Below are 10,019 nucleotides of genomic sequence, written 5' to 3'. Positions count from 1 at the left end.
GCAAATACCATTTCCTTTGGTACAGGGTTTGATTTTGGGCAGCTCCTGCCCTCACTCCCAGGCCAGTGTCTCTTACCCACCCAGCAATAGGCAAGTTAGTGCGTAACTTTACCAGAGCAGGACCTGTCTGTCTCTCTGTGTGTAAAAGGGCCCAGTATGCTGTAAGGAGCTGCTTTTCAAGTGGTGCATATTTAGTCTGTGATCCTGTCAGCTGTCGGCTCCAAAAGCCTAGGGAAACAATTTTACTGCCATGCTTTTGCCACAGGGTCCATGTAGCAATATTGTTCTGTTCTGTGGCCTCAAGTTCAAAAGGCAAATTAGCTTTTAAAGGTCCCAGTCCTTGTTGTTGGACAAAAGCTTCTTTAGCTGCCTCAAATGCAGCTTGTTTTTTTATCTGTCCATTCAAACCGTGCCTTTTTCTTTACAACATCATGTATTGGTCTTAAAATTACTCCCAAATGTGGCACAAAGCTCTCCAAAAACCCATTAGTCCCACAGTCGTTATATGCATGCGGCAACTGTCAAAATGTTAATCAAATCTGATGGATGACCGGAAGTCCCGCCCCTTTCCTCTGACGTCATTAATGTGACCTTTCTTTGAACTCGCCCACACACCCCTTCCTGTTTTTTCCTCAGGAAACGGCAAAGATCCGATTGCAGGATGTCTGTCCCTTCTTTGAAGCCGCCCCCACCCACCTGTTTGCCCCAGGAAACTGTCAAGAGCAGACTTGATGGATGGGTGCTCCCTCTTTGACCACCGGCCAACCCTCTTCCGAAGACAAGTTGAGGCACATCCGGGCAAGTTTCTATCCAGACCCTGCCGGACCAAGCTACATGTCCCCAGGCATGAAGGCCCTGCCTAGGACCCCTCCGGTCAGGCAGCCCCTGAGGGCGGGGGACACCACATGTTGGTTGAATCCTTCACTTCCAGGCACACTTCTTCCAAGGACATACACACATGCTCCTGCCTATATCGCTTTGGGTAAGTCCACACGTATCTATTATTAAAAATATCTATCTAACCTTTGATTTATCTAAGTCAAAACACCCTTTTTTCCATATCCCTGACAATCCTTTCACAGAAACGTCCAGTTGTTGCCGCTTCTCTCTACACAGCAGAATACTTGGGCTCTAAAAAGCTGACCTGCTGTTAGTAACCCCTGCACTCTCTCTCTCTCTACACAGTTGACGCCTGAGAGCAGACAGCCTCTGTGCTGAAAAAAGCTGCCAGGCACGCGGCTGCGAGATGCCCCAGCGGCTGAAGCTCTAAGCCTACTCGCCGGCAAGGGTTTGTATTTCGAAATAAACGCTGACCGGATATTTCTGTCTACACAGAGAATCTCAGAGGAGCAGACAAACACCTCTCTCCCTCGCCCTGCACGGGTCTATAGCAGGAAGTTGCATACTGTATGAACCGGAGCTCCGCTGACAGATAGTGTCAGACACAGGCCAGGAAACGGCCTGACCCCTTTAACCTGCTGTGTTCTGCGGGCGCATGCTTGTCAACCCCCCGCCCCCCAGTACGAGAGTGCGCAGATCCTGTGTCCGGGAGAACAAGTTATGTGTGTAACTTTTAAAGTCAAGGGAATTAAAAATCACCCACTCAGTTAAATAAGAGGCAACAGGGACCTTTTAAAGAACGTTTGAGACGTCTTAAAATCTAGCCTCGGATGTATATTTTGTATATCTTAAAAAAGCCCTCTTCCATCCATTATGTCGGATCATCCGGTGGACAATGTGAAAGCGCCCTTACGGAGAGGCATGCAGCGATTTAAAGAAATCAACTGCGTGCAAAGGTGACTTTAAAAAAAAATACTGGACTTTTCGGAGTCCGGCCAAAGGACATTACAGGAATGTCCAGTAAAAATGATTGTCAAACATCTGCTGTCACAAATCACCGTAAAATCTTCCAAAATACCGCTCTTTTCAGAGTATAAAAAAGTTTTCAGACCGGTCCATTACTCAGCAGGCCGTTAATAATGAAAGAGGACAATCACGTCGGGAAGATCCAGGATCACGGTAAATCCTATTCGTGATTATTATATACGCCAAAAAAACGGAAGGCTGAATCCTTAATATGACAATTTCCAAGTTCATTCTCAAGTGCGTGCGTGAGCGCGCGAATAAAATAAGATGCAGCACCTATTTCTATCTGCAAGTACGACGATTAATGTACAAATTCATAGGACTGAAGCAAATAATATTAGTTTTTCATACCGAAACGGGCTTTACAATCAAGTAGTTTTTATCTCGGCGTCTGAAAATTCAAACAGAGCCTCTTCTCTGAGAATATTCAGGCATGGTTTAAAAGCACAGGCCGGTTATGTATCAGCTCTGGCGTAATAAGAGTATAAGTATTCTGAACTTCGTACAGAAGGGACCGTTTGTGAATTGCGTAGTCTTTCGAATCAGCATCGGTAGCAGGGGGATCTCTACACGGGGCCGCCTGTTTTTAAAAGTCTGAGATAATGAAACATTTTTACTTTATAAACTCTCGTTTGTTACAAGCGGTTGGAGACAGCCTACATGAGCTAACTGTAACGGTGTTTTCATTCATTTCGCTAAATGTGATTATTTTAATACAGAATAGTAATATAATTAAGTTATTTTTAAAAGTAATCCCACACCGCAAAAGAGAGGCAGATTATGTGTGTTTTAGGATTTGCTGTGGCCAGTGATTTTAATTATTTTTTTTTTTTTGCTTAACTCATTTCTATAACATAGGAGCCTTTTGACAAAGGAAAACTCTGTAAATACACTTGTGCATTTAAACGGAGATTTATAAAAAAGCAGTTTTCTACCTTATCCCAGTTTTGTACATGCATGTAAAAGCACTCACTGTTACACTAGCACAAAATTTAGACATTTTCTGTCTACTCAAAAAGCTAAAATTATTTCTATTAACACAGGTGATGATTAAAAAACATTTTACTATTTTTAATTAAAAACAGAAAAGCCCAACTATGATTTTTGTTTTGTCATGGGGTTCCTAGGGTGACACTTTTCCTCTTTATACTCTTTCTTATGTAGACCTTAACACATATTCTTACCAAAATAGTTCATCACTTCCCAATTCCTGTAACTTCAGGTAATTAGACAGAGCTCCATAAACAGGCAAGAGAAAAGTATCATAGGTCAAATACACAGTGCCATAAAACAAAATAAAGTGTGAACACCACACAACCGGGTATTGCTGAATGTTTCGTTTTTTCCAGGTATGAGCCATAAGTCAAGATCTTTCTTTTATTCTTTTTTGATCAGCTTTTGTACTGATTTTATAAAGGTAATCTAGGTATGATGTGATTACATTTCTTGTCTCTGAAAATTCATTCATAGCTCTTGGAGCCAGAAGGTTATAGTGAGATGTGCTTGTTTAACTAGAGGCAAGTGATTTAAGAAGCGCTGTTCTGCACATCCGAAGTTCATTGAACTAAAATCACGTTTTTAAAATCAGCAGCTTTAGCTCATGCTAGTGACCTCATAAATGGGAGCCAACAGCTCAGCACGCTTGTATAGCTCACAAAATAGCAGAGGTAATTACTCTTTCTGCTTAAACGAATTATCAAATATTCAGGTAATTTCTTCTTTTTTTTTTTTTTTTTATTTTTTTAATTTTATTACAATCAATACATAGCAATCAAGTTTTTACAAAAAAAGAATTAATATTCAGGTAATTCTTAATGAAACACTAAAGCATTCGTGAACAAAATGCATTTTCAGTAGCCAAGTAAAACGACCAGTTGCTTTAACATGAAAATAAAGCATCTAAAAGCATCTTTGTAAAGATCAAATTTTAAAACATAAGACAATTCCTTGTTTCCAAAAAAATTCTGCCCATTTTTCCAACAGTTTTCCTGACTGATCTTTGAAATCATCAGTGCCTTTCTGATCACATCCACCCCAAACATAGCATAGAACTTAATTTCTGTACTCATTTTAAATGATAATTGCCAGTATAAAGTCCCTAAAGGAACCGGAGACATCTGATATCTTCTGTCATATATCTTTATTTGCAAGCCCAAGTAATTTAGATTCTGCTTACAACACAAATGTATGATTATTTTTTTCCCAAATGGCCAAATCTTTGGCATGCTAATCATGAAAAAATAAATTAATTAATTAAAAAATAAAAAAAATCAGATTTTATTCTCATAACACTTTATTTGCATATTTTATTATACCTACTTAACTTGTATCGACATTTATCTATCTCTATATTTATTTTTCTGTATCAGAATGTAGTTTAAGTTAATGTGTTCTGCGTTCAATAGATGTATTTTTCATATTTTCGATTCTTGTTTTCTTTTTTTCACATCTTCATGCCCCCTTTTTGTTACTTCGTGCCCCCCTAGGGGGCCATCCCCACAGTTTGAGAACCACTGACGTAGGGGGTTATTTGTAAAACACTCTGCTAAATTAGATACCCTCGGTCATTCACCTGTACATCGGTGTTCCATTTTTGTTATAAATTGTATTTTGTCTCTCTTTATTTACTAAACATTTTATATGATGATTAGAAAACAGTTATCTTGTTCAGGCTTTAATTTAAAACAGCATTTTCATCAACAGGTTATAAACACTTTGGTACTCGGGGGTCTTTGTATAATACAACGTTTTAGAAATTCTGTGAACGCTTGGTAATAGCCTTCCATTTTACCCCTGAAAATAAGAATGGTTATAGTAGGTTATAGGAGCCTGTACACTACAGGGATGATGATGATTAGGCTTATTTTGGACACGTTAGGCAAATCAGGATGGAAAATGTTTTAGTGAATAGTTACATCATATCTATTATAGGTGTTAGCACAAGGATTCAAATTTTACTAAAACTGTGAGGTTTATTCTTTCTTTTGTTAGTCCAGGTGACATAGGACAGCTGTCATTGAAAACTTCTTTTCCTCTCTGTTTGTGAAAAAGCACCCTTGGATTTAGTAGCATTCAGGGTGAAGGGGATTTAAGTTTAAACTGTGATTCCAAGAGTCAACAAGTGTCTGCAATCTTCTTGAATACGAGTCAAAGGACCAGGGTTTGTGCAGGGATCATAGTCAGGGGCAGAGTTACGCTAGACATTATTATTCCAAAATGTAACATTGACTCGCTCATATCACAAATATGATAGTAGAAACTGAAGTTTACAAATACTAAGTCACAGAGGAGATTAAAATAACATATTAAGACTGGATCAATAAGGGATCACGTGTAATGTCCGTTGTCAGGGGTTTAAATCCATGCCTTTGGCTGGATGAAGAAAAGTCCAGAATTTGTTTAACAGAATCCATTGTAACCCGTAGATTTGTTTAAACAGCTGCACGCTTCTCCGTAAGACCTTTTTCACCTTTCCCAAAGTTTGCTCGGCCATGAGGTTAAGGGTCATAAACGGCCTGAGCCATCCTAACAGCTGAAGTGTGAATCGACACGGATTCCCCAACACCCACTACCTTAGCTCCAGGTGGCCGGAGTTGGGAGGTGGGCGTTGGGGGGTGCGTTGTGCTTTAGAAAGATCGGTTTTGACAAAGAGTATTTTAATTCGTGTTTTTCTAGCCCAAGATATCCATTCTGATTAAGGCAATCAAACTGTTAGAAAAACTAAACGACATTCTTCATGATGGGAGGATTAAAATGGGTGTTATTGGATAGAACAAGAGTTTGTTTTAGATCGATTTTAATACAAATTATAATCATATTACTTAATATAGCATTTAGACGTCTCAAACGTGATTTAAAAGGGTTCTGCTGCATCTTATTTAACTGTGTGTGTGTGTGTATGAGGGTGTGACGATGTGGGTTCTGGCTCCACACTCCCTTTGCTGTTGGAAGCACACGAACCCAACACCGTCGATAATGTTACCGAGTGAGCTAGTCAATGGAGGCAAATTACTGAGCAAGGGGAAGGTAGAAAGTGCAAAAGTGCTTTTATTAAAAATTGTCCATCAATAACAGTGTTCAAATAAATAGTGCAGTTCTTCAAAGTTCATTAAATAAATAACCCATAAAAAGAAGGTGGGAGTAAAACTAATATGTAGAAAAAAACAATCCTTAAAATCGGAGGTTAAAATGATCAGGAAGCAGTCTTAAAAACCAACAACAAATCCGGTGCTCTTCTGTTAGCGTCTCACCTGCTAATCCCGTTTGGGCCAAACAGCAGGCAAGACGCTCTCTGCAGCTGCCCTCCTGAAACACACGCATGAGACTGGAGACCTCCCGATCCCTGGCTCCGGTATGGCACTCATCCCAGTCCCGGAGAACTTGGTTTCCCACAACGGCCAGGTCGCTCACGTTGGGGATTCCCACCACCAAGTCTCCCGACTTCCGCTGCCTTTCAATGGCCTCTCTGCGGCCAGTCGCCTTCCCTGGTCACTCCCGCTACCTGATCGCTCAGCGGGAGCGACATCAACACAAACGCCTGGGTGTCGGCCTAACACCCACCTTCCACGCAGCTGTCCACGAGCGCTCGATCGCGCTCACCACACTCACGCACCGCCCGCTTCTTCTCCTGCTCCCGGTAACCTCCGTCCTCTCCTCTCCTTTCCTTTCCTTTTTATCTCCGATCATTTCTTTCTTTTCTTTAAAACCGACTCGCGCTTCTTTTTAAAATGACGAGGGCCACCGCAGCTGCAGCATTAGCCACGGGACAATCATGAATGTGGGCAGTTCCTCACCTGTGCACTAGGTGAGAAACGCCCACACCCTACAGATCGTCCCGCGGCCCACTATGGCCCAACGTCCCCTCACTAAGCCGCGAGCACATCGAAAAAATGGCCTTTACTCAACGAGCTGTGGACCCATAACACCACAGAGGGGTGATGTGCTTTGGAAAGATCGGATTTGGCAAAGACTATTTTAAAGTTCCTTTCTCCAACCCGAGATATCCGATCTGATTTAGGCATTCAAACTTTTAGAAAAACTAAACGCATTTCTTCATGATGGGAGGATTAACATGGGTAGAACAAGGGATTGTTTTAGATCGATTTAAATTAAAATTATAAATATATTAATTAATATAGCATTTAGCATTTAGACATCTCAAACGTGATTTAAAAGGGAACTGCTGCATCATATTTAACTGTGTGATTTTTAAAGGGCTTATATCAAGCTAGTTATCTCGTGTTTTACACGTTATCATGAAAGCCTTTAACTTTTAAAGGGACATGCGTCTTGGGAACAAGCTGCGTGCCCAGCACATGGGGATAGTGGGGAGGTGTTACGCCCAGCTGTTAACAAACATGGGGGCTGGGGATGAGGGGTTTTGGCAGCTGTGTTAAGACAATCACACGCTCCTGTGCCTGGGTTAGGGGATGGGGGAACTTAGACACAGCTCCGAGCATATGGCCTGCACTGATGGCTCTAGCTATGCTCCGGGCTCAGTGTGAACAGCGAGAGAGAGGGAGAGATCGAGAGAGAGATCCTTTCTGTGTGCTGCGAACTACGTGACCTTGCCTGCACATACGCGTAGAGCTTCTGCACTGGCCAGCTCACGGGCGCGGGCAGGGGGGGCTGTCTGCTCTGAGAGCCTTTGTGTAGACAGAGAGCCGGACAGCTTGTATTTCAGTGTGCTTTGAACTACACGCACAAGCCAGCGTGGGCTGCTAAAAGCTGGACTGCTTGTCTTTCTGTGAGATGGGAAAGGCTGGATCTGTAAGTGGGCTTAGATAAAAAAAAAAAAGTGGCTTACAAATGATAAAGTTTAGATATTTTAAAAATAATAGTTACATAGCTACAAGGATTCTTACCCAAAGCAATATTGGCAGGAACGGCGACAAGTTAGATCGGTCCGGCCAGAGCGTGTGTGTGTGTGTGTGTGTGTGTGTGTGTGTGTCCTCGGAAGAAGGGGGCCAGCCAACAGGTGGGGCTGTCTAGGTATGGATAGGAACATGCCTGAACTTGTCCAGGGTCCGGCTGCAACATGCCTGAACTTGTCTTCGGAAGAGGGGGGCTGGGAAGTGGTTGGGGGTGGTGATGGGTTCAAGGGGGCGGGGCCTAGGCAGACCTTAGTCATGTCTGGACTTGCCCTAGTGAGACGGGACAGAACAGGTGGCCAAGCAGGGGGCGGGGTTCTAGGAGTGGGGGCATCCATCAAATTGCCCTTGACAGAAAGTAGGACCGAGTAGGTGGTTGGGGGTGGGGGGTCGGGGAGGTTGGCCGAACAGGTGGTTGGGGGTGGGGCAAGGAGAGGGGCCGAACAGGCGGTTGGGGGAGGGAACTTCCGGTCACCAATCATATTTTGATTGACAGTTTGACAGAAGGTGCCTGACATATTACTACTGACCTCTATATTTTTGAGAGTCTATCTCACACCTAACCTAACTCTAGTTATATTTTGTAATTTGTATTGACATTACACACTTCAGTCGATATAGTTAAGTGACGGCCTGAAACTACAATTCAGGTAGTTGCTGAAAATTCACTATTGCTATTGTGGATTGCTGTGATTTCCTTAGTCTGATACATATGTGTCAAAGATATATTGTCATATATCAACTTTATAGATATAAGATTAGGTAAATCATTCAACCTTTTTATGGAACACTTAATTTTGTTCAAAACCGTATGTCATATAGCATACATCTGTAAATATAATGTTTTCGTCTTCATTAGTAGAATACAACAATGATACTCTCGTATCAATTAAACCAATTTAATGTGCATATGTCAAACTACATATTTCATCCACCACATTAAGAACAGAGATAGTAGTTCAGTTGTGCGGAGCTCGTTAATTATCCCGATTAGGTGGCTCACTGATATTGCAACTGTCTCTCAGTAAAAACACCAGGGTTCGCGTCGTTGATCCTCCTCTTGTGAAAGGTGTTTTTTTTTTTTTTTTTTTCAATTTCTCCATTTAACAAAAAATTTGAACTTGGACGGATAGCGAGGGCACACGTCCCTAATTATATTGTGTATGTAAAGAGTTTCACTATAAAACGTAATAAGCTTCATATTTGTGTGTTTGGAGACCCTGGTGTCGTACTGAATTTGTATTGTAGAAAAACAAACTACTGTCCAGCATGCTAAATGTGTCTTTTCGTTTCGGATCACTATACGACACTTCCAACTTGGGACAATTCGCTATAAACAGTTTCAGCCAACCAGCGCCTTCTAAACATGCAGAATGACAGTGTGAACCTTTATTGTAGCGGAGCAGCATCTTCGTTTCAGTCAGTCATTGTCCTGTTAGACTATTTACTGTTAAGTGCTGCTTGAGCTACCGTTTATAGTACAACAGGTAGTCTACTAGTTCTTAAATCGATATTGAAATGCACACACAAGTCTCCTAAATTATTTATTGAAATGCCTACATTTACAGTGTCCGTTTTAGGAAGTCGTAGTTTTTACTTGTTCCCGTTATTAGGAATTATAATTTCTCAGTGTCACATATTATTCGTTACTTCTTGCGAGTCCTGTATCATTGAGTTTCTGTTTTATATTCTGTATCAGCAACTTTTTTAAAAGAAACGTTAATTGAACCGACTATAGTAGACTTGTCATCTTTTTAAAATGACTTTATTGATTTGATATTGACAATTAATCATAAGGTCAAAAATCAAGGAGGGTTTGAGTTTGCATGGACTGCGCTGTTTCTTTTTTTTCGTGACATCGCGTCAGTAGAGAGTGCGTCACGTTAACAATGCATTCTGTCCTAAATGACAGCGCACACACTTTGTAATATTTCCTAAAGGCCAATGTGTTTCAGTTTGCTCATTAATATATTTTGACAGTGTATTTTAGTGAGAATGATTATAAACGTATTACCCATGTTCATTTCCCATGTATATATTGTTTGGTGAGAAAAAAAGGAAAAAAAGAAACAACACATATAATAGTTATGTTGTATTGTTTATGATTAACAAAATTCATCGTTTATCTGAAATGTTCTACTTATACAGTCGATTTATTCCACTTCTGAAGGTGTACATTGTCGATATTCTCCATTGCATTTGCTCCAGAGTGTAACGTGTGCCAGTGTAACCGAGGGATGGCAGACGAGCTCACGTAATGGGTGACAAGGCACATTCTCATCC

At 41.2% G+C, this 10,019-nt stretch overlaps 1 long non-coding RNA gene across 1 annotated transcript; it reads left to right on the top strand.

Annotated features, from left to right (window-relative positions):
- The first annotated feature begins 407 nt into the window (after positions 1 to 407).
- On the top strand, positions 408 to 1,813 carry LOC120533495. The gene is made up of 2 exons (XR_005634517.1): positions 408 to 982; positions 1,186 to 1,813. It is a non-coding gene; the product is annotated as an uncharacterized LOC120533495 (long non-coding RNA).
- Positions 1,814 to 10,019: the final 8,206 nt, after the last annotated feature.

The sequence above is a fragment of the Polypterus senegalus genome, chromosome 8, assembly GCF_016835505.1.
Source record: "Polypterus senegalus isolate Bchr_013 chromosome 8, ASM1683550v1, whole genome shotgun sequence".
Classification (NCBI taxonomy): domain Eukaryota; kingdom Metazoa; phylum Chordata; class Cladistia; order Polypteriformes; family Polypteridae; genus Polypterus; species Polypterus senegalus.
This window is presented reverse-complemented; position numbering and strand designations above follow the sequence as displayed.